General features: G+C 39.2%; 1 long non-coding RNA gene and 1 pseudogene across 1 annotated transcript in view; one reads left to right on the forward strand and one right to left on the reverse strand.

The window, feature by feature from the left end:
• The window catches only part of LOC114027549, a 70,810-nt gene that overhangs the window by 37,102 nt on the left and 8,445 nt on the right, over positions 1–25,263 (forward strand). The gene's annotated exons all lie outside the window — the stretch shown is intronic.
• LOC114027476 lies at positions 9,595–23,787 on the reverse strand (annotated as a pseudogene).

The raw sequence follows: 25,263 nt of genomic DNA on the forward strand, positions 1-25,263 counted from the left end.
GATAGATAGATAGATTTGTTACAAGGGAAGACTTTGACTTGGGTCGATGGGGATAGGTTTGCCAAGTTAGTTGAGAGTGATAGATATGTTGTTACCCTCTTCTCCAAAAGCATTAATAAAACATTTTTTTAAATGAGCAAAAAACCCAAAACAAAACAAAAAAATGAACAGAAGAGAGTAGAAAAGTGTAGAAGGTGACATAAATAGAGTGGTTTTGTTACTACCCTATTAAATTATATGTCTAGAACATATATATGTATTCTACATATGTGGTATAGTATAATATATTGTATATGTATGTGAGTATATGTATGGTTGTCTCAAATTAATATATTTTCAATTTGCTTACGAACACTGGGCTCTGTTTTTTGTTTGTTTTATTAAATGTTTTGTTTTTCAAACAGTTTTGTATATATACTTTGTTTTTCAAACAGTGTGTAGACACTCCCACACACAAACACTCCCACATATAATTGTTGAGAGACAGCGTGTCTCAGTGGTTGAATTGGCCTGATCTTAAAAGGTCTGATTTCCAATCCCATCTCTGTCACGTATTGGCTGTGTGACCCTGGGTAAACCACTTAGCCTCTCAGGGTACTCTCTAAGACTTTAAAGTTGCAAATAAGGAGTCAACCTGAATGGGTAGAAGGAGAGGGAGTTTCCCCCCTCAGCCAGGAGTTCCTCATACTAATGAAATCACAGGTTTGATCTCTACACACACACACACACACACACACCTTAAAAAAATTGCATGTAAAAAAGTCCACAGTTCCTTATATAAGCCTCTTTTTGTATATTAAAATGTGTTTATTAATGATTAAATTCACACACACAAAAGAAAATTTAGAGCGTAAGTCAAGAGGTACTGTAGCCCCCTAGTGGCCCCATCACCATATTGCACCTACATGATGCTCAATACAAAATTGTGGATTGTTTCTTAATCTTGCCTAGACCATGGGAAAAGTAGCCTGTATGCGGGTGAACTCTTTGCTGTGAGAGGTCCTGAAGGGATCTTCTGGGAATGAAAGGGTATATGTACTCTCTAGTTTTGTCTCACTCATCTTATGCTGGGGAAGGAAGAATGGACAATCTTGGTCCTTGGGGTAGAATGGGGCAAGCTTGGGTGGGCACTGCAGTGTGGGGGGGGGGGGGGGGAGGGGAAGAGAGGTTTTGGCAGTCAGAAGGCGGCACTGGGTTTTGGTCCCTTGGGGAAAGTGGGTCCAGAAAGGGAAATGGGAAGGTCCCAAAGGCGAAATCTGTTTACTCTGAAAATGTCTGTAGGGTTGTCCCTGTATATACCCTCCTCGTAGTTTCTACTACTAGTTTGTTTCTATTAGGAAATTTTTACTTTTTTCCTGACAAGTATTTATTGGTTGCCCACTGTGTATAAGACATTACTCAGGACTCAAGAAAGATTTTTTTGGTTGTAATTCTTAAAGGCATCTCCAATCTAGTAGTGGGAGCAGAGGGGATAGGGAATAAGAAAGATAAACAACCAACTCTTATGTAAATAAAAATGTGAAAAATGCAGCTAACCACAGTACTTTAACCGTACTAGTGGAGATTCATTTCTTTGTGGCTTCAGTTTTGCCAGCTGTGAAAATCTCTTGCTGAAATGCAAATCTCCCTGAGAAGAGATGTATAAAGTTATATTGACAGGAACCAGGAGCTATCCAGCTGAAATGAGCTCCAGAGTTACAAATCTTACCAGAAATTAATCCAGGGGTGTCCTAGCCTTTCCAATGTGGTGCCTATACCCCAAGCTCAAAGCTTTGGTGGATATCTTGTCATGGGCTATTTTCCAGCCCACTTAAGCAATTTTCCTTCAGAGTGGGTGGTCCTTGGAGTCTGCACTGTAAGACTGTTCTCCAATTGTGTTTGGTGGCTAGAACTTCTTTTTGGTTGTCATTAAGTATGGATCCTTTCTGACCCAGGAGAGACATTTCTTTTCTGCTGTGTTTCAAGAGACAGAATTCCTTTGGGATTGTTCATTTTATGCTTTTGTGATAAAAATTTCTAAGTCCAATTTTGAGGCCACACCCATCTCCACCACTAGATGGCACAGTCTGTACACCCTTTAGACTAGCAAATAAAGCGTTCTAATATGGATTAGCTACAGAGTCTTTTGTGTAGGAGTGTAGGACTCTGGATCTGGATAGGAAAATCCCTCTACCATTGCTTGTCAGCGCTTTTTCTATCCAGACTTAGAGAGTTGCCTAGAGTCAGAAGAGCTTAAGTGACTTGTCCAGGGTCATGCATATCCAATCTATTGCCAAGATCTATTGATTTTACCTTCCTAATAACTCATAGATCTCCTTCTCTCCTCTAACACTGTCATCAGCCTAGTAAAGGCCCTCATGGCCTCATACCTGGACTATTGCAATAGCCTGCTGGTCGATATACCTGCCAAAAGTCTCTCCCCACTGCCTCCATTCAACTGCTGAAAGGATCTTCCTAAAATGGTGGTGGTGATTGTTGTTGTTGTTGAGTTGTGTCAGACCTAGTGACCCCATTTGGGGTTTTCTTGGCAAAGATATTGGAATGATTTGTCAGTTCCTTCTCCATATCATTTTACAGGTGGGGAAACTGAGGCAAAGAGGGTTAAGTGACTCAGGGTTACACATCTAATAAGTATCTGAGGTTGGATTTGAACTCAAGTCCTCCTGACTCCAGCCCCAGGGTTCTAACCACGGTACCACCTAGATGCCCTAAAATGTAGATCTGACCATGTCACTCCTCCTCCCACCCCTGCCCAATAAATGCCAGCGACTCCTGGTCACCTCCAAGATAAAATATAAAATTGTTTTTGGTTTTCAGAACTCTTCACAAACTTGTTCTCCTCTTCCCTACCTACCCCTCTTCCAGTCTCTTAGGCCTTTTTTCCTCTCCCACAATTACTCTGAGATCCAGTGATACTGGCCTTCTTCTTGACCAAGACACTCCATCTCCATTTTCCAACTCTCAGCATTTTCAATTGCTCTATTACTTGCCTGGAATGCTCTTCTTGACGGCAGTGTCTTGCCTTTCTTTGTCTCTTGGTGATTAGCACAGTGCCCAGTACAAGATATGCACTTAATAAATGCTAATTGACTTACTCAGCCACTATATGTCAGGCAAGACGGCAACTCAGGTTTTCCTGGCTTTAGGCCAGTTCTCAGCTAAAGCTCTCTTCCTCTTATAGTTGGAGAAATCCAGCCTAAACCCTCACGCAAACTACATTTTGTACATGAGTTCCATTAAAAAAAAACCCCACAAAAAACAAAAATTAAATTCTACAGAGTAGAGAGAGAGTTAACACTCTACCTTCAGCAGATTGAGTGTAGCAGCCCTCCTAAACTCAGGGCCTGGCAGGACCCCAGAGCTGGGAAGAAGGATGGGACCTACGAGGAGGAGGAGGAACAAAAAGAGGGAACAGAGGAAGAGGAAGAAGAATGACTGTACACTTATTAAAGTTGAGAGGTTTTAAGAAGCAAGGGCCGCTCGGCAGACAACAAAAGAAAACTTAGAACAAAGCACAGAAAAGCTGGGTTGCTTTGAAAACAATGTGTAGTATTCATTACGTAGGTTTAAAAAAAAGTAAATAGTCGGAAATGGAAATATATTGCTTTCTATTGAATCTTCTGTGTTCTGCTGTGTACATGGAAATGTTCTTTGTTTTCTTTTCATGTTTTGTAGTTAAGTTTAAAATGAATAAAAAAATGAAAAAAAGAAGCAAGCACTTTTGGAAGAAAAATTTTAGCAGATTTGTAAAAGATAATTGCAGCAGAACTGCAATAGGGAAACAATGCCTTATAGGGAATTTATTTTCCATGGGTGGTCTGGTGAGGACGATCAAGGAATCTCTAGGAATAAAGACAAGGGATTGACTTTTGAAGTCAAAGCCATTTCAATTCTTTCATTTTTGTCTAGGGTTGGCCCCTATTATCTAGATCCTTTGGAACACATTACTGACAGGAAGTCTTCAGGACTTTTCCCATTCCTATTCACTCCACAAATAAATACTAGTCAATCTTCATTTACTTCTACAAAAGATTTTCCCTCTCCTTCTTTCTCTTTAGCCTCTCCCGGATCTTAGATAATTAGTGGAGTTTTGGATCACAGATTTAGAACTAGAAGAGACCTTAAAAAGCATCTAGTTCACCCCCCCCATCTTACAGATGAGGAAACTGAGGCCCGGAAAGATTAAATAACTTCTCCAAAGTCACCCAGGTAGTAAATCGCAGAGCCATGATTCAAACTGGAGTTTGCTAATAACCAGATGTTTGGCAGCTTTGGGGGTGCAGTTGATAGAGCATTGGGCTCAGAATAAGGAGATTCATCTTCCTAAGTTCAAATCTGGCTTCAGACACTTACTAGCTGTGTAATACTGGGCAAGTCACTTAGCCCTGTTTGCCTCAGTTTCCTCATCTGTAAAATGAGTTGGAGAAGGAAATGGCAAACCACTTCAGTGCCTTTGCCGATGAAAACCCTAAATGGGGTCACGAACAGTTGGACGTGGTTGAAAAACAACTCACCAATGGCCAATGTTTAGTGATAGACATACTGCCTACAGATATTTATTAGTTTTTTTCTGAGCAATAGCCAAAAGCCAAGAGGGAGGAGGATAGCTGTTGACACGCATTTACCCTTTAGCTAAGAGGCCTTTTTCTTTAAAGGGTCTGTCTGTACCAGCCTTTTAAAGTACCCTTTCATGAATAGGAGAATTCCTTAGCAACAGGTGTTCTGGAATGGGATGGTGTGAGAAGGTAGACTATGACCCCTGTTTCTGATTTAAATTATGTCTTTTCTCCCCACTCACTTTTCATTTGTATTTATTTTTTATTCTACTTATAGCTGAATATTTGTTAAACTTAGTCATTGAAAAGTATTTGTAACCCCTTTCATAGAAGCCCGTATTTTTTAAGCATAATTGGAAATGTTGCCTCATTTAAGTAGCTTAGGGTTTCAATATTCATTTCATTTCCTTACTCACTTTCCCACATCGGTGTGATTAATGATGTTGCATGGACACTCAACACTAGCATCATCAGAAATTGTGTGTATGATAGAGGAAATGTATTCTTTCAACTATCTGACACAGTTTCCTCTAAAACCCAAGGTCCTAGGCCAGCCATCCTTTCCTCTTCTCCTGGCCCTGCTTCTGACTCCCGACTTCACCATCATGTTTCTGCTGTCTCCTCTCCCTGGAACATCCCTCTGCTCCGTGACTCCCTTTCTTATTGGTGAATTCCTTCCAGAACATCTGTTTTGAGGAAGGACTCCCGGCTAACCTTCTTCCCTTCCTTTTCTAGCTCTTTGTTTTTCCACCAGATTTTCAGAGCTCTTTAATATCTTATCCTGTTTGAATGGAAGCTCCTTTGAGGGCAAGAACTGCCTTTCTTTTTGCTTCTATTTCTCCCTCTGGGGCTTAGCACAGTGCCTGGAGCAATGTAAGTTCTTAACAAATGCTTGTTGACTAAAATCCAAGAACTAGATTTCAAGTTGAAAGAGATGCTACCTATGAGATCTGTTCTTATTTAAGTTCTAAAAATGTTGTAAAGAGAAAAAGCAAAGGGGGTGTTTGGAAGTATGAGATTGCAGAATCTAAACTCAGAGCTGGTTTTTCTTTTTCTTTTTTCTTTTTTCTTTTTGTATTTGTTCCTCTTCTTATGCTTTACATGCACCAGCTAACATCTGTTTACTCTCAAACTACCCTCATCAACAGCTGCAATGCAATGGGAGAAAATTTGTTCCAAGAGCCAAGTACTAAGAGGAACTGGTAAAAGCTGCCTGGAAAAAAATAATTTAACTAAGCTAACTTATATGCCCTCTACTAGTTTCTTCCACCCAGGTGGTTCTCCAGAGGCAAAGGCTTTTGAAGTTACAAGTTACTAAAAAAGGTGAATTAGGGAAAGTACCATTGAGTCTCCCACCTATCTTTCCACCACCTACTCCCAAATCTAAATGTTCTCTAATCATCTTTTTAAAAACCAGCATGTCTTTGAGTGAATAGGTGCTTCCAATCTCACTTTTCCATTCCTTCCTATTTGTTGAGATTATTTCACCTTTATTTGCTTCTATTTCTGTCCAGTCTGGATAGCCATCTTGGTTTTCTTTTGCTCCTCATAGAATCATAAAACTAGACCTGGAAGAAAACTCAGAGCATCCAACCCAACTCTCTCACTTTACAGATGAGGAAACTGAGGCCAAAGAGATTGAGTGATTGACTCAAGGTCATGTAGTAAGCAGATGGATTGGGATTCAAACCTAGGATGTTTGACTCCAAATCCATTGTTCTTTCTACTACATAAAATCGCTTCTTATCCTCTGACTCCAGGTCTGGCACTCTACCCACTATGCCACCTAGCTGCCCTCAAGGAGCTTACTGGAACATCAGACTAGCTCCAATCTCTAGAATAATTTTGTTTCTCAACTAGCTGGGTATTTTATAGACAACTTATTAGGCATGACTATGTTTCCTCAGTCACCTGGAATATGATTATTTTTCAAATTATTTCAAGGACTTTTCACATTTCATCTAAAGCCTAAGATTGAAACCAAAGTCTGTGATTGAGACTGACTGATTGTTTTCACCTGTTTTAAGGTACTAGGCTGTCTTACCACTTACTTAAGTGGACTGACTATTGAATTACTCCATCAACATCAACAACTCTATTACATCCTTACATGCATGTCCTTGTTATCTCTCCCATTAAAATAATATAAACCCCTTGAGCATAGGGATTGTTTCATTCTTTATATTTATATCTCTATGACTAGTATGGGATAGCTAGATGGTGCAGTGGATAGAGTGCCAGGGTTGGAGTCAGGAAAAGTCATCATCCTGAGTTCAAATCCTGCCTCAGACACTTAAACTAGCTGTGTGATCTTGGATGAGTCACTTAACCCTGTTTGCCTCAGTTTCCTCATTGTAAAAGGAGCTGGAGAAGAAATGACAAACTGTCACTGTCTTTGCCAAGAAAAAATGAGGTCATGAAGAGTAGGATATGACTTAAATGACTTAACAAAAACAACAGAATCCTATGGGGAGGAGTAGCCTGGCCTACAAAAAAGAAAGGGACTTATAACTCAGGCAAAAAGAAAAGTAAGTGCTTAGGCAGCCTGCTCACCAATATACAGCAAGCCACCACACACACACACACACACACACACACACACACACACACACACAATTTCATCTCTATCGCTATGCCTCTCAATTGACAATTTTCCACATCGAGAATGCACTCCATCATCATCCTCTGCTTCTTGGAATCTTCAGTTTCCTTAAAGACCATCTCAATTGCCATCTGTTACATGAAAGCCTTTCCTGATCTCCAAAACTGTTCATGCCCTCCTTCTGCAAACTATCTGGAGCCAAAGCAGTGTGGAGGAATCATGCAGAAAACCTCCTGCTCATCCTGTGCTCCTGAAAGCCATTCAAACTGGCAACCAAGACCAGTGATCTTCATTTTTCTCCCCTTGTCTTTCCCTTTCTCTCCTAAGAGGGCAATCACTCACTTTGGAACCTGGTGTTTCTGATGGGGTTGGGATCGAGAACTCAGAAAGGAAAAACCCTGGACTTTCCCACTTGGCCAAATCTCTAGCATTTGCCTGAAACTATAATCCCATCAACTGACCTTTCATTGTGGCTACACCCAATCTCCCAATTCTGTTAATCTAGCCTGGCCTTCCTTTGTTTTACCTCTCTATGTACAGCCCCCTGGCCATTTCCCACTCTTAATCCTAGCTAGGCTCCATTCTCCCCTTGGCCATGCGGTCCAGGTCCCAGGAGTTCTGTTCACCCCAGCTTACTGGCCACTCCCAGGTCCCTTCCACAGTCTTTCTGTATATAGGGTCCACCTTGTCTCCATTAAGATGCTCAGATTTTTAAAATCTAGGCACTGCTCAGATTCTTATAATCTAGCCAATAGTTTTCTAATGTTCAGACTCCTTAAAAGTCTGCCCAATATGACCGATGTTCTAATAAATCTTGTCTTTGGATGAAAGAAGGCTTGGGTCGAATTCTTTTGGGCAGGACCTGTGTGTTGTGATTTTGGGGTCCCAGAACCCCTGAACCCCTAAACCGCTTCATTTCCTCAGGGTGTTAAAAGACATTATTCTTTTTTCTTAAAAGTTTGTTTAATCTTTTGTGCTTAAAAATTTACTTTGCTTTCATAAGCAAGTAAATGTGATAAAACTGTTGATCAATGAATTACTAAACAGCGTGTGCTATTTGTTTGAATGCATCATTGAGACAGGACAATTTGGGAATAGCAGGAAGAGAGTCTAAAACTTCCATTTTCCAGAGGGAAATTTCTGTCTGACGATTCACAATTAATGGAAAGAGTTCTTGATTCATTTTCTTGTTTCATTGTCTTCCTTCCTTCCTTTACTCATAGGACAATGATGGTAGTCAGAGTCCTGACCAAAGTTTAATGCTCCTTCCTAAGCTCCCTTCCAATATCTTCTCTCTTACATTCCCCAAGTATCTAATGTCTCCTGCTACCCAAAGACCTAACCAAACACTCTACCCAAACAGAACACAAGTTCTTCATTCCAAACTTCACCCTTAGCAGCACTGCTATTCAACTCCTTTGGTACTTTATAGTATAAAATATATATAGTATAAAATAATCATATACTAATCATATTTTATAGTATAAAATACTTTAATCAGCTTATTTTCCTAACTGGCTGAAAGTCCTCCTACTCCTAACCTACTCCTTAGCCCTCCAAGGGTTTCTTTCTTGGTTGACCCAAATGAACTCTTAATTGGTGGAATTTCAGGGAGTGTGTGGGAAAGATTTTCTGAACAGTAGTACTTTCCCTTAAACTATACCATACATACTATTGAATTAAGGAGGGGGAAGGATAAAGACACCCCAGGGTAGATACTGAGGTCTTCTCAAGAACCTTCTAAATGAAGCTTAAGGCTTACAATGTCCTTTTTAAAATCAATTTCTTGGGGTAGCTAGGGGCCAAACAGGGTGGGGGAAATATACGAAGAGATGAGGAAGGGGCAGCTAGGTGGTGCAGTGGCTAGAGCACTGGCCCTGAAGTCAGGAGGACCTGAGTTCAAATCCGGCCTCAGACCAAACACTTGACACTTACTAGCTGTGTGACCCTGGGCAAGTCACTTAACCCCAATTGCCTAAAAAAAATAAATAAAAATAAAATAAAATCAATTTCTCAGCAAAGGGAGATAACTCTCACTGCAAAAATGAAAAGACTGACTTCTGTAAAGACAAATGAAACTTGGGTCTCTATTTACTTTTAGTCCTGACTATCCATGCCTAGGACGTGGGGCGACAGTTATCAGCTGTGGGAGAAAGGAAGAGGTCTAGTCATTATGGATTCAGTTCCTCTGTCCTCTCCTTCAAAAATTAACCCCAGAAATTCTTGGCCTGCCTGTGTAAAACGTTGGTTGAAACAATATACATTTACTGCTGTCTATGCCCAATTACTAAGCAACCTGTTATGTAAATTATTACAAGCATATGATTAATTGTTACAAGGTTTATTGGGTTCTTGACACTAAATCCTGCATACAAATGCTCATGCACCCTGAGAAGTTGCTCATAGCTTCCAAAGATTAGAGAAAACCTTGCATGCAATACAAAATGTTCTTATTCAAAGTACCAGGAAGGAGTGCAGTGTATTGGCTTTTCATCCCAAATGGTCACCAGTCTCCTTGCCCAAGATGCCACCATCTCCTTTCTTTTGTCTTCTGATGCGTGTTCAGGAGCAAAGCTGATTTGTGGGGTGAGGACTTTGAAACCACAGAAGTGTAACACACCATGCTAGATTCAGAAAGGGACAAAGGAACTAATTAGAAATGGTACCCACTGCATTAATACTCAGCTAAAAAGCCAAAAGAAAGTAATAAAGGGGAAGCATCACTCTTCGAAAATAATTAATAAAACCAAAATCTTTAAAAACTAGCAATTCACAGAAAACAAATAAGCTGTCCATTAAAATAGGGATACTGGGCACTGTGAATCAAAGGACGTCTTTTGGACAACTGGGAGTTACTAATCCTATTCCTGTAATTCAGATATCTACAACATTTCCAACCAAAATCATTTGAATCCAAATACAGCATTGTGTACAATGGTCAGGGCAGTGGCTCTGGAGTCAAAGGACTGGTGCTCAAATTCTATGAGTTCACTCTATGTGAACTTAGGTCAGTTACTTAATTTCCCTGGGCCTCAGTTTCTTCATCTGCAAAATGAGAGGGATGGGCTTTTGAGGTCCCTTCAAACTCTATATCTATGGTCCTATGAAATTAATTGGAATTAATTATGCAGATTAGTTAATAGGTTAAGTAGAAAACACGTGTCTACTCTTCACTCCATCTTTCAGAGAAAGCCTCATTTTGTGGCCCCTTTCTGAGAAGGCATATCCTTTCTGTTTTGAACTGACCATTTGCTTTTGTAGAAAATATGATCTCTCTAGCAATTCATGTCTATTCCTTCACCTCCTCCATCAAGTTTTCCCTAATTAACTCCATTTGGCTCCCATCATACTCCAAGTGCATGTGTCCTCTAAGGCTCTGTCTTTTTCTGTAAGAAATAATGAAGGGCAAAATGAGCAGAACCAAGAGAATATTGCATACAGTAACAGCAATCTTGTTTTAAGTTTTTTTATTCACTCTGAGTAAGTCATTTTGATTATTATAAATACATATGTTTAATAGGAATGTATATGTATAGCCTATATCAGATTGCATGCCATCTTGGGGAGGGAGGTAGAGAGGGAGGGAGAGAAAATTTAAAACTCAAAAGCTTATGGAAGTGATTGTTAAAAACTAAAAATAAATTAATAAAGAAATAAAAGATTATTATAAATACCCAAATTAACTATAAAGTACATATGAAGAAAGACTCATTATCTACATCTAGAAGAAACACTGATAAATAGAAATATGTATAGAATAATTTTACATAAATAAACCTATTTGTGTCTAATGGTAGCCATCTCTAGGATGGGGAGGAAGGAAAAAAAGGAAAAAAAAAGAAATTTACATGATAACTTTATGTATTTAAAAGGAATAGCAACTTACACATCATAGATTTGCAGTTTCATGTGCAATCATCTTTTTTATTATTATATTATTTTATGAAAATGCTTGTTTTATTCCATAAATTAAAAATAAAATTAAAAAAAGAAAGCTGATCTTATTTATTCTTGTGAACTCAATTACCCACATTCAAAACAGGTAATTTAAAAATCGATATATCTAGTCTGACAGTTCCACAATGTCCCACATTGCCAACTGTTTCAACATGTCCAAAATTAACACCAACTTCTTCCCTAGGTCTGCCCAACTTTCAGATTTCCCTGTTTATAGTGAGGACAGAATCCAGGTTCAAAATTTCAGTCATTTCTAAGTTCTCCCTCCCCTTCCCCCTCCCTCTCTCCCTCTCCCTATCTCCCTCCCCCTCTCCTCATCTCCCTCTCTCCCTCTCTCCCTCCCTCTCTCTTTCTCTCTGTCTCTCTCTTCCTCCTGATATTTAATCATTTGCCAAATCCTGAGTCCTTGAGGGCAGGGATTGTGTTTTTGCCTTTCTTTGTATCCTAAGTGCTTAACACAGTGTCTGGATCACAGTAAGCAAATGTTTGTTGAATGATCAAATCTTCTGTATCTATTCCTCTTTCTCCATGCACACTGTCACTGCCCTAGTTCAGAACCTCATATCTTCTGATCTCCCTGACTTCAGTCTCTCTCCTCTCCGATCCATCCTTCATCTGCTTGCCAAAATAACCTTCCTAAAGAATCTTCCTGTCTCCACACCTGACACTCCATCCACTGGACCACCTAGCTCCTCCTCAAAACCAGGTATTCTGACTCAAAAGCCAGCAAACTCACTACTATACCAAACTGCCTTCCTACAGATATAGAGGCAGTTTTGTCATCTCACTTTTCGGTATTTCAGCCTCTTTCAAGATACTTAATAAACATCTGTTGAATGAATGAAAAAGAAAAAAGAGATATTCCAGGGCCAAAGCGTTTTGAAATTTTATCAAAATGTGAAAATGGTAAATTGGGGAACCAGATCATATACTCAAGGAAATGGCCTCTTTCTTTCCCTGTTGCCATGACCCACCACCATCCAGGACAACAAACTGCATTTCTATCATTAACTTATTTTCTCTTTTATCCAGCCACTCTTCAGTTCAATCAAAGAACTAAGACATTAAATAATCTAGAGTAACTAATTAGGAACCTTTGAGCCCATAAGTCTTTGCACAAAGTAGGTGCTTAATATGTGGGTTGAACGAAATTGGATTGGATGAGATGAATGCACTTACTATGTAGTCTGCAAATCATCAGACCCTCCCTACTCATTAATTTTTGCCAAGTCGAGCAGTGAATCTTTATTGAGTTCCCACTGTGGACAGACCACTGTTTTAAATAATTAAGTAAACAGAAGTGATAAAATTTAAAGCACAGAAGACATGGTCCCTACCTTCCCCTTGAAAGAATCTGTAATGGGCAGCTAGATGGCCGCAGTGGATAAAGCACCTGCCCTGGAGTCAAGAGGACCTGAGTTCAAATCTGACCTCAGACATATAACACTTATTAGCTGTGTGATCTTGGGCAAGTCACTTAACCCCATTGCCTAGCCAAAAAAAAAAAAAGAATCTGTAAACATGACTGATGTGGAAATATGTTTAACATGATTGTACATGTATGACCTACATTAGATTGCTTGTTGTCTTGGGGAGGGGGGAAGGGAGGAAGAGAGAGAGGGAGAAAAATTTGGGACTCAAAATTTTACAGAAATGAATGTTGAAAACTATCGTTACATGTAATTGGAAAAAAATACTCTTAAGGAAAAAAAATAAAGAATCTGTAATCAGATGGATAAGAGAGGATACAACTATAAGAAAACAAATAATAATAATCCACAGTTACCAATGTTATGAGTTTCATTTCTAAATTCTTGGAGCCCTCCTATTGCTATTCTATCATAATGAGGTCCATTGGCTGCATGAATAAATGAACCCCCTTAGAACTGGTCCCAAGGTAGAACACTGACGTTCTAATTTAAGTACCTAAGTGCTGAGAGAAAGACTAATTAAATATAATCCAACATTTGTCAAGTGCTTACCTTGCATAAAAGTCTGTGCTAAGCATTAAAAGATACAATTTTTTAAAAAAAATTTCTTCAAGGAATTTATATTTTACTGGGTAAAATACACCCCATACAACAAAAGTATGATTTAAGGTAGGAAATGATTTAGGAAAAAAGAGAAGAACTAGACAAAAATGTTCTGGGGAAAACTGAAGAAATATCTGATATGGAGAACAGGGATGGCACCGATAAGGATTATAAAAGGCAGAGATGAAGAGGAAGTATTTTCAATGTATAGAAGACAGCCTGTGTGCATGGCCATGGATGATATGTCACATTCAGGGAACTGGTCATCCAATTTGATTTGGACGTAGGATTTGTGAAGGCAGGTATTGTGAAATAAGACTGAAAAGGAAGGTTGGAGCCAAACTATGGAGATCCTTAAATGTCAGCCTAAGGGGTTTCCGGTTTATTCTGGAGGCAATAGGGAGCATCCCAAGGTTTTTGAGGAGGAGAGGACATGACTGAAATGACTGAATGAGGATGAGGATGACAAGAAGAAGAAGGGAATGATCAGGAAAGGCCTCTTGCAAGAGGTGGCTTGAATTGAGCTTGAATGGAACCAGGAATTCCAAGAGACAGAGGGGAAAAGGATGAAGAATTCACACAGGCAGAAGATGGAATGTTGTATACAGGGAACAGCAAGTTGGGCCAATTTGCTTGGTGTGTAGTGTATGGTGGAGCAATGCAAAATTAGTCGAGAAAGATAGGTTGAAGCCAGATGGTGAAGGGCTTTAAATATAAAACAGTGGAGTTTGTGTTTTATTCTATAGGAAATTGGGAGCCAGTGAAGTCTTTTGAGCCTGTTCCGATCTATGCTTTGTCAATATTAATTTTGTAGCTCAAAGAGTTGGCAGATATGATTGCTGAGTCTCTGTCAATCAAAGATAATGGAGAATGTTTTGTTGTTGTTTAGTTGTTTTCAATTGTGTCCAACTCTTCATAAGCCCATTTAGGGTTTTCTTGACAAAGATACTGGAGTGCTTTGCCATTTTCTTCTCCAGCTCATTTTACAGATGAGGAAATTGAGGTAAACAGGGTGAAGTGACTTGCCCAGGGTCACACAGTTAGTAAGTGTCTGAGTCCAGATTTGAACTCAGAAAGATGCATCTTTCATGCTTGTTTAAGGGAACGGAAGTCCTGCCATCAAGGAGTTTACAATCCACTGGCATATATGGCAAATACACAGATGAAGTAAATGCAAAGCTAAGGTGATGATGAAGAGAATATTGGAGGGGGACCACAGAAGGTTTTACAAAAATAGTGACAATTTAGCTGAACTTCGATGGAAGGAAGCAATTTGTAGAGCTTGAAGGAAGAGAGGATGTTTAACCTAAGGGTTAGAAGGACATGATAATTGTGTTTCAGTATTTGAAAGGCTGCCATAGGCAAGAGGAATAGATAGAATTGTACCACTTGGCTCTACAGAGCACAATTCAGAGCAAGAGATTGAAACCGTAGAGAGGGAGATTTAGATTTTGAAATAATTAGAAGTATTCAAATGTGGAGTGGGGCTACCTTAGGAGGGTGTTTGTTCTCCCTCGTTTGAAGCCTTTGATTTTCATATTCAATGGTACCACAGGCATGGATCATAGATCCAGACCTGGAAGCCAACTCATAGGTCAGTCAGTCTAACTTCTTTATTTCACGTACTAGCATTCAAGTGACTTATCTGAGGTAATTCAGGTAATGTGAGAGGCTGGATTTGAACCCGGGTCCTCTGACCTCAAGGCCTCTTTTCTCTCAACTGTGCTGGGTCGATGATGTTATAGAGAAGTCCTTTTAAGGATCTTCCAACTCTCAGCATCTGTGATTCTGTGACTTGGTAGGTGCAAGGCACAATTCTAGGTCTGCACCTAGGGAGGGTGGAGTTTCAGGTCCGGCAACTGAGTGAGTTCTCACCAAATACTTATTGATCACGTCTGAATGTGACATTTTCTACAGCAGCAGGTGAAATGAGGTAAGGGAACATATGGTACTAGCCGTGTATTTGTGTTTTACCTATAGAGGCCATAAGATGTATTTAATATCTCCACTAAGTTCACCTTTAGAATAGATCTCGGCAGTCCCAGCAGTAGTGAATGAAAGGAGGGCTAATTTATTCTGTAATGAAAGAAAATAAAGGTTTGTAATATTTTAAAAGAAATTTTGGTTAGAAACAATACAATAAATTTAAACTTGGAAGTGGACAGTTATGCAGACTCTTGAGCTTTCAACTGGTTTGGGATTCTTCTGCCTACCCTCCCCCAAGAACCTTTAAAAAAAAAAAAGCAAAATGGAAATTTTAAAGTAAAGTATGCTTTCACTGGGGAGAACCATACACTGATTCAGTGGTGACATGTTGCCAGGGTGTGTATACTAATATGGCAAGGGCAAGTTCATGGTTAACTCACGTACTGTCTCTCTCTCTCTCTCTCTCTGTCTATCTGCCTATCACTGCCTATCTATTACTGCCTATCCTCTATCTATCTATCTATCTGCCCTTGTATCACTGTCTATCATCCATCTATCTATCTACTTAGAACATCTATCTGTGTCTGTCTTTCTATCTATGTGCCTATCTATCACTGCCTATATATCTTTCTATCACTGTCTATCCATCTGTCTGTGCATCTATCTATGACTATCTACCTATCTGTTTATCTATGACTGTCAATCATCTATCACTGTCTGTCTATCTATCTATCTGCCTATCTATCACTGCCTATCTATCAATCACTATCTGTTTGTCTATCAATGTCTATCATTATCACTATCTGCCTATCATTATCTGTCTATCACTATCTGTTTATCATTATCTATCATTGTCTATCTGTGTATCACTGTCTATCTATCTGTCTGTCTGTCTATCTATCACTATCTGTCTATCATTCTACCATTTGAGACTAACTCTTCCTACTTGCCTGGGCTAGAAGTGCTGTAGCCCCTCACAGGCCTAATCACATTATTAATTGGCATGGGGCTTTGCCCTCATCTCCTTTCTATCCTGGGCTGGTTTGCCCTTCTTCAGGCAGCCTGGTACCCTCCCATCTTGATGTTGGGACGCGCCATTTTTATTCCAGACTTCACAATTAGGGATAGAGGAGTTTGAGGCCTGGCTGCTGAGTAAGCTCTCGGCAAATAGCTGTTGATCAGTGGACTGCAGAACTGATCAGCACACTTAAGGTCAGAGCTCCTTAGCTAAATTGATCCACCAACCTCAGCCTCCCCAGGGGCAAAGGTTACAAGTGTATAGCACTACATTAGCTTTTAGCTCACTTTAGTAAAAGTCTGAATGTGACATTTAGATCTTCAATGTACATACACAGGCCCTAGTCCCTGGATAAGTTAATCTACTTATTTTGGGGGCTCTTGCCCAAAGGCCTAATCCAGTTGACTGGTGACAGAGTGTATACAAGCTAGCCCACTTAACCCACTCACAGGTATACATAAATATTCTAGATATATGTATATCTGTGTATATCTTGACATACACAGACATAGCAAGACCAAACAGTGATGATATATAAAGAAATATTTCATGTACCCATGCTTCGAGCAGGAATTCTGAATACAGGGGGCAATTTAGTCTGACTAAAATTGACTTTGAGTGCTCAGTCTATTTTCCTCTATATATAGAAATTGCAAAGATATTTCGAATAAAACTCAATCTATGTAACTTAAATAGTTTTCTTTGGTAATAGAGGTTTGTTAAGTATGTACTGTATCTCATTCCTTTCCACCATGTGTGTGAATTGATTCAAAAGATAGAACCAGCACACCAAAAATATAGTGTGTGTGTGTGTGTGTGTGTGTGTGTGTGTGTGTGTGTGTGTAGTGGACATATAATTGAATTTTCAGAATTCCATTAAAGCTATTAACCAGTTTTTAAAATGTGGCACAGTAGATAGGAGTGTCGGGCCTGGAGTAAGGAAGAATCATTTTCCTGATTTCAAATCTGGCCTCAGACACTTACTAGCTGTGAGACCTTAGGCATGTCACTTCACCCTGCTTGCCTCAGTTTCCTCATCTGTAAAATGAATTAGAGAAGGAAATGGCAAACTACTCCAGTATCTTTGCAATGAAAACCCCAAATGGGGTCACAAAGAGTCAAATACAACTGAACAACAACAACAAAAATGTAGCCAGACTAGGTAGGACAGTATTGAGAAACAAGAACTGGAAAGATCGACTAGAGGAAGGAGGGGCTAGGGGTTGAGATGAGGGTGAAGAGAAAGTTCAATGGGAGAGAAAGGAATGGGAAAAGTTGAAGGAGAAGATCGTGGTCATAAAGAGAAATCTCAGAATTCAACATATTGGACTTGAACAGTTCTTAGGAGTGCTAAGTCTTAAGTCATTGCTGCCCCTATGTGGAGTAGAGCTAGAGGGGAGCAGAGTGGGACGACACTGGAATCAAAGAGCAATTGGAAGGGCAGGAAGACTACGGATCTGGCATAGGTGCCACTGAAGAAAGGAATGTCTTGGAGAGGCAGCGTGGTGCATCGGATAGAACAGCGTACTTGGAATCAGGAACATCTGAATTTAAATCCTTCCTCGGACATCCAAGTTGTGTGCCCCTGGGTGGATCCTTTATTCTCTCTGAACTTCAATGTCCTCATCAGTAAAACAGAGGTAATGATGCTATCCCACAGAAGTGTTTTCAGGACCAAATGAGATAATGTAGATAGGGAACTTTTGCAAACCTTAAAATACTATGCAGAATGTAAGCTATTATTATCATCATTATTTATTATTATTATTAATGATTTTAGGGAGATAAAAAGACAGTGTCATTAATTGCTTTGAACATGTCAATATCCTTGCTCTTTAAAAAATACCTCGAGCTCAGCAGAGAATAAAAGAAAACTTACAGGGAAGCAAAAAAAAAATGGATAGCTCTCAACACAACTCACAGTATCTATTACATAGGCTTTCTTGAAATGGAAATTTATTGCTATGTATTTTGATTCTTATGTTCTGTTGTGCACATGACACGGTTTTTTTTTCTTATTTTGTATTTAAGTTTTAATGTTTAATTTTATAATATGTTTCTTTTTTTTCTTATTGTGTATATAAGTTTTAGAAAAATTAAAAAATAGAAAAAAACCCAGAAATACCTCAAAATACATAGTTTATCTTGGTGCAAGCTGGATCTCGTGTCATGACAAAGAAGCAAAAACTACTCCTCATCTCTAAATGAGAAAACCAATCAAATAGGATGAAAGAAGATAGCGAACTTTCAAATTCTGAGATGGTTTTAGAAACTGTTTTAGAAACCTGCACTATATTAAACCTTCCTTCCACAAATGATAAATCCAATATATTCCACAGTACATACCTGAAAGAAACCTTTGTTAAAGTATTTGGGGATTTCAAAGAAAAATTCTTGGGAGAGCACTCAGTCTACCCAGCCCTTCATGATGGCGGGCACGCTGTACCAATACAGAGGAAACTATAGGAAGGAAACAGAAAGACACTCAGTCAAAAGTCAGAGGTAAATGTATTCAAGATACATTATTTTTAATGTCTCTAAATGTAAATGGGGGCAGCTAGGAGGCCTGGAGTCAGGACAATTCATTTTTCTGAATTCAGATCTGGCCTCAGATGCTTACTAGCTGTGTGACCCTGGGCAAGTCACTTTACCCTGTTTGCCTCAGTTTCTTCATCTGTAAAATGATCTGGAAAAGGAAATGGCAAACCACTCCAGTACTTTTACCAAGAAAACCTCAAATGGGGTCATGAAGAGTCAGGCATGACTGAAAAACAACTGAACAACAAAAAAATGTAAATGGATATTTAAAAATTACTCCCATTCTCAACTAGTTTTTTTTTTAATTCAACATACCTCTTAAATAATTTTGTTTAATTATTTAAAAAGTATACTATTAAAAGTTTCCAAATTAAGTCTTTAGGAGTAGTAAACTAAATATTAATCATTAAAAATACTTCAGCAAAGCACATGGTATACTTAGCTTCATCATGAATATATTCATTTCACAAAGATAGTCTTTGTCTAAAAAGATATTCTGTCTAAAAGCTTTGTAGATGAAATGACATTGGTTTTCATTTTAGAATTCTTGAATTAAACACACTTTTTTGGAGGCCTTCTAGTCCAACCCAGTGAAGGAATTGGAGATGTTTAATTTGGGAAAGAGAACACTTCGGGACAAATACAATAGCTGTCTTCAGTAGAGGAGTTAAACTTTTTGTGTTTCATCCCAAAAGGTAGAACTAGGAGCTATGGGAGAAGTTACAAAGAGGTGGATGTAGGTCTGATTTCAAGAAAAGCTTTTTATTAATTGGAGCTAGCCAACAGTGGGGGCAGTTAGGTGGTACGGACCCCATTTGGGGTTTTCTTGGCAAAAGTACCAAAGTGATTTGCCATTTCCTTTTCCAGCTTATTTTACAGATGAGGAAACTGAGACAAACAAGGTTAAGTGACTTGTCCAGGGTCATGCAGCCAGTAAGTGTCGGAGGCCCAGTTTGAACTCAGGAAGATGAGTCTTCCTGACTACAGGCTCAGCATTCTACCCTCTACACCACCTAGCTGCCCCTTTTACTATTTTTAGGACCCTTTTATGTTCATGTTTACAGGTGGTTACCTCCTAAACATAAGCTTCGTCTTCATGTGAGACATAGATTAAAATGTATTAACAAAGACGATTTGTGCTTTTACATTGACATAAACTAAAATTTTATTGATATATTTATTTTTTCATCACCTTCATTTACAAATATTTCTTTCCCACCTCCCACCCTCAATATCCCTGATAACAAAAAGTTAAAAAAAAAAGAGAGAGAGAGAAAAAGGAAGTTCAGCAAAACTTCCTGAGACTCATCAGCCAAGGCTGACGGTATAAGCCATATTCTCACACCTAGTCCGATGCATTAATTTTTAATATACGTATTAAATTCCGACTTGGTACAGAATGGGAAAAAATTAGCTGCCTGGCAGATCTTTCTTTCAATTATGTATTAACAAGAGCTGCACCAGACATTGATGACGCAGAGCTCTACCATGTCCACAAGAGGGCAGCACTTCCACAATTTTTTTCTGGTCCTAGCCCTGTATTCCTGCTCTTTACACAGCCAGGGCGTGCAAGGGCGTATACTGATGTACAACTCTGACTCTTTGGATTTAATTAGTGGACGGGTTTATGAGCCACTCTGACTTTTCCCATCAAGGTTACAATCACAGCTCAGGACTCGATGTCTCTTGAGCTCCCAGCTTTACTCAAAATAGTTTTAAATAGGTTAAAACATATGGGGCTGAATTCTTGGTTCAGGATTCTGGGAAGCAGCTGCACAGGCATACCTTGGAGATATTTCGGGTTTGATTTCAGATCACCACAATAAAGACAAAATCACAATAAAGCAACTTGGTTTCCCCGTACGTATAAAAGTTGTTATTGTTGTTCAGTCATGTCTGACTCTTCATGACCCCATTTGGGGTTTTCTTGGCAAAGATACTAGAGTGGTTTGCCATTTCCTCCTCCAGCTCATTTTGAAGACAAGGAAACTGAGGCAGACAGGGTTAAGTGACTTACCCAGGGTCACACAACTAGTAAGTGTCTTAGGCCAGATTTGAACTCAAGTCTTCCTGACTCCAGGCCTGATGCTCTTTCTACTCTACCACCTAGCTGCCCATATAAAAGTTAGGTTTACCCTATACTGCAGTCTATTGAGTGTGCAATAGCATTATGTCTTAGAAAAATGCACATACCTTAATTTAAAAATACTTTGTTGCTAAAAAATGCTGACCATCATCTGAGCCTTCAGCGAGCTGTAATCTTTTTGCTGATGGAGGCTCTTTCCTCAATGTTGATGGCTGCTGAGTGTTTAGGATGGTGGTTGCTGAAGGTTGGGATGGTTGTGGCAAGTTCTTAAAATAAGACAACAATGAAATTTACCACATCGATTGACTCTTCCTTTCACTTGAACACTTGGGATCATTGTAGGGTTATTAATTGGCCTAATTTCAATATTGTTGTGTCTCAGGGAATAGGGAAGTCCAAGGAGAGAGAGAGAGGCAGGGACGGCCTGTCGGTGGAGCGGTCAGAACACGCACAACATTTATCGATTAAGTTTGCTGTCTTATATTGGCCTGACTTGTGGCACCCCAAAACAATTGTAATAGTAATGTCAAAGATCACTAATCACAGATAACCATAACAGATATAACAATAGTTTAAAAGTTTGAAATAATTGCAAAAATTACCAAAATGTTGCAGAGACACAATGTGAGCACATGCTGTTGGAAAAATGGCAACTATAGAATTACTTATATAGTAGAGTTGCCACAAACTTTCAATTTGTAAAAAAAAAACAAAAAACAACCCACAATATCTGCAAAGCCTCAATAAAGTGAAGTACAATAAAATGAGGGAGGCCTGCATATGTGACCCTTAGATAAGTTAGACTTCAAAAGTACAGTGTGCTGAAGTGAAAGGAAGAGCTGAGTCAATTAATCAGAAATGTGGGACAAAGGAAGACTTTTGCTTCCAAGGTCCAGCCAATAATTCAGGTGAAAGTATTTTTTCAACCTGAACTGTCTGGATAATTTCTTGTGTGGACCTAACTAGTAGCTGCTACAGTCTTGGGGACCCATAAGATGAAAGGAAGCTTCAAGGTGTATAGAAGACATTTCTTGGACCAATGGGCAGAGAGTACAGGGACCCTTTGTTAATATTTTGCTTGGGACTCCAAGATTCAAATTTATAATAAGGAAGACATCAATTCTCTTTCCAATGGTAGATACAACTTTTGAAGGAAATAATTGTCAATCAACAAGCATTTATTAATTGCTTACTATTCGCCAGGTATTGTGCTATGCTAATAAAGCTTATATAACTCACTAAATAGTGCTCTGATATGTGCTTGGGAGGCCGGGCTAATGAGATTTCAAATACTGAGAAATATTACCCAGACATACTTATTCCCTGGGAGAAGCCAGTTCAACATGTTTGATCAAAAGAAAAACGTACCTGAAATATTACTAGATCAACTTCTTTCACCTTCTTCTGCTCCTCAACCACATCACTGGGCAGAGATCTTTTCTTATAGGCCTCATATGTTTCTACTTCATAATTGAAGGATTTTGAGTTGCTTAGAGCACCTGTGGAGAAATTCACTAGGCCTAATTATTCTTATTCCCAGTAACTTAAAAGAAATCTTATTCTAATGATCCCTTTAAAATAAATCACAGATGCTCCCCAAAAGACTGGGAACTAATATTCTTCTTCTAGCAGATAGCTGTGATAGGTCACAAAATTGATAGTGCTACAGTTGGTCAAAGACCATTTATTTGGTCAAAGGCCAATCCATTTTTTTTTTTTGTTTTAGCTGATCTCAGCTATGTGACAGGAGGAAAGAATTCTGATTTGCTTACACCAGAGGTGTCAAACTTGGGACCTACCTGTTGGGCAAAACCCAACCCAAGTTAGATTAAAATGTTAATGTTAAAATTAAAATTGGAAAATGTTTAACAAAATAAATAAAAATACAACACAGATGATGTTAATTTGTGGTTTTCTGAGTCAATAGGTATCTCGCTACAAGGATCTGTTTCTATTTGAGTTTGATACTAGTGATTTACACTAAGGTTTGAATGACTGAAAGTTTCCTCAGTACAGATCCTGACCCCTCTTCTTGTGTCCCCAAAAGTTTATATTTTCAAAGAGAGGCTTGTGTAAATTTCAAATTAATTAAATTTTACTCATTGTGATGGAGTGAAATATTTCTGACAGCCTAGTGGAGATATTTTTAGGCAAGAAGGTATGAAACCAGCCCGTTTTTAGAAGAACTGAGTGTCTGTGTGGCCTGTTGTCTTCTCCCTTTCTCTCTCCTCTGTTTTTCCAAGCTAACTAGGAAAAACGTTCTTCAGATAGAGATCCTTTAGCCCCTCTGCTTTCTTCTAAGGCATCTTCTCTATCCTGTCCCTCTGTTCTTTGGTCTTCTTAAGATTAGACTCTGATCATCACTTAAAGAGCAGGTGCTGGATTTAAACCCAGTTTATCTGAATCAGAATTAATTCATTGTGCTTTCTACCATTCCAGCTCTAGTAAACCTTCTAGATAAGGATCGTTTCATTTTTGTCTTTGTATCTCCAGTGTCTAGCACAATACATGGTGCATAGTATGTGCCTGATAAATGCTTTTCGATTTGCTGAAATTTTTTAAAAAGAGAAAATTTGAATTGTGATTCCCCAAGGAGATCTCCCACCTATTGCCTAGGAAAGTAATCTCCCTCATTCCCCAACCTAAAAGAGGTGTTGCCTCGGGGGAACAAGGTAGGAATGTAGAAGCCAAGCTGTCAACACCCGAACCACTAACTGAACAGTTTACAGAGGCTCAGAGTCTAGAAGTTGCTGTTCATTTCATAGGATTATCTTAGAACTTTAAAAATTTTTTTAAATATACAGAAAGAAAATTGGTTGCCCATTGTTTCAGTTCTCACTCTGTAGTCATCTGAGACTAAAGTTGGTGGATCTCTTGAGAGAGAAACAAGCACCTTAAAAAAAGTAATAACTTTTGGCTTGAACCTACCACTCACCCACAATATTGTTCCTTGTGGCCCTTGGCTCAAAGTTCATGGCATAGAGATCAGACACGGCGACCCAGCAGCCCTGATTGCTCAGCTCAGACACCACTGCGTCCTTCAGGGATCCATTCATAGACTTGGGCTCCTGAGGACTCGTTTCCCTTGATCAGAGAGTGAAAAAAGAAAACAAATCAAAACAAACCAAAAAAAACCAACCTCCATAGAAGAACAGTTTCTCTTTTTATTACAATTCAATGAAGAAGGAGAAAGTATTGACATTTCTATAGACATTAGGCATGTGAAGCAGAAAGATAAAAATACTTCATGAATGACTGGTTGGGACAGTTTGATTTGTAATCAGTCTTCATACCGAAGAACTTCCTTCCTTCCATTCCCCTTTTCCCTCCCTCCATTCCTTCTTCCTCCCTCCCTTCCCCCTTCTCCCTATCCCTCTCCCTCCCCTTCCCCCTTCCCCCTTTCCTTCCTCCTTTCTCTCTTCCTCCCTCCCTCCCTTCTTCCTTCTCCCTTCTCTTCCTCCCTCTTGTCTTTCTTTCTTCCTTCCCTCCCTTCTTTCTTTCTTTCTTTTTTCCTTCCTTCCTTCCTTTCTTCCTCCTTTCCTTTCCACCATTTGTAACTTACTGTATACCTATCCTATCTCTTGTATTGGAATGTGAGTTCCTTAAGAACACAGACCACAGTTTTTGCCTTTCTTCTAATTCCCATCACTTAGCACAATGCCTGGCATACAATAAGTGCTTAATAAATACTTGTTGACTGTCTGATTTAATTGGTTTAGGGAACTCTCAACATGATAAGGAAACTCCCTCTACCAATGCAGATTACAATTTATAGTTTTAGAGAGTTGCCTGAGGAAATGAGAAGTTTAGCGACTTGTTTAAGGTCACATGGCTAGAATATGTTAAAGACAGGACACAAAACCAGTTTTCTTGACTCAGAGGCTGCTTCTCCCACTTTCCCATCCTGCCTCTTGCATTCTGTTCTGATGTTCCTTCAAATTTTAATCTATTTGTTGTAAAAGCTTGATATGACATGGTTTGCCTATTGGGTGGGTTTTTTTCTCTATGGTCCAACATTTGTGGCAACTGAGGTTAAGCTGTTCCATTCATGGTTTTGAATTTCCTGTTCAGAGTACAAAACCCAAGAGAACAAACATAAGGCAGCTGAAAAGGTAGAGTTGTAAGTCACTCAACTAAGCACAGAGGTTGAGACACATGAGTTACACTAATGATTAATATTTAACCTTAACTAAAAAAAAAAAAGCTGATATTTCTTACCTGCCATTTCCCAGAAGGGTGAAGCCTTTTTTCCTTTCAGAAAGTGTTATTTCACCTCTCTAGATGTTATATAGAAGAGATTTGCCAGTGACAGTGGAAGTTAAAGAGAACCTCAGCGACAGGTGGGGCAGAATGCTTAGCCTCCACCTTGATGTACACAGTTTTGGGAATACATTACTTTATGTATGGGAAAAGTCCCGTGCTCACAGAAGAGGCACCAATAGCAGTAGGGGGTGGGGAGACCTAGACCTTATGAAATGATACACTACCTGGCTAGTCTTCTGCTGCTGTTTGAAGGCAGATGGGGAGTCTGGGAGAAATTTCTCGAA

This window comes from Vombatus ursinus, unplaced genomic scaffold, assembly GCF_900497805.2.
Source record: "Vombatus ursinus unplaced genomic scaffold, bare-nosed wombat genome assembly UNPS02000577.1, whole genome shotgun sequence".
NCBI lineage: Eukaryota > Metazoa > Chordata > Mammalia > Diprotodontia > Vombatidae > Vombatus > Vombatus ursinus.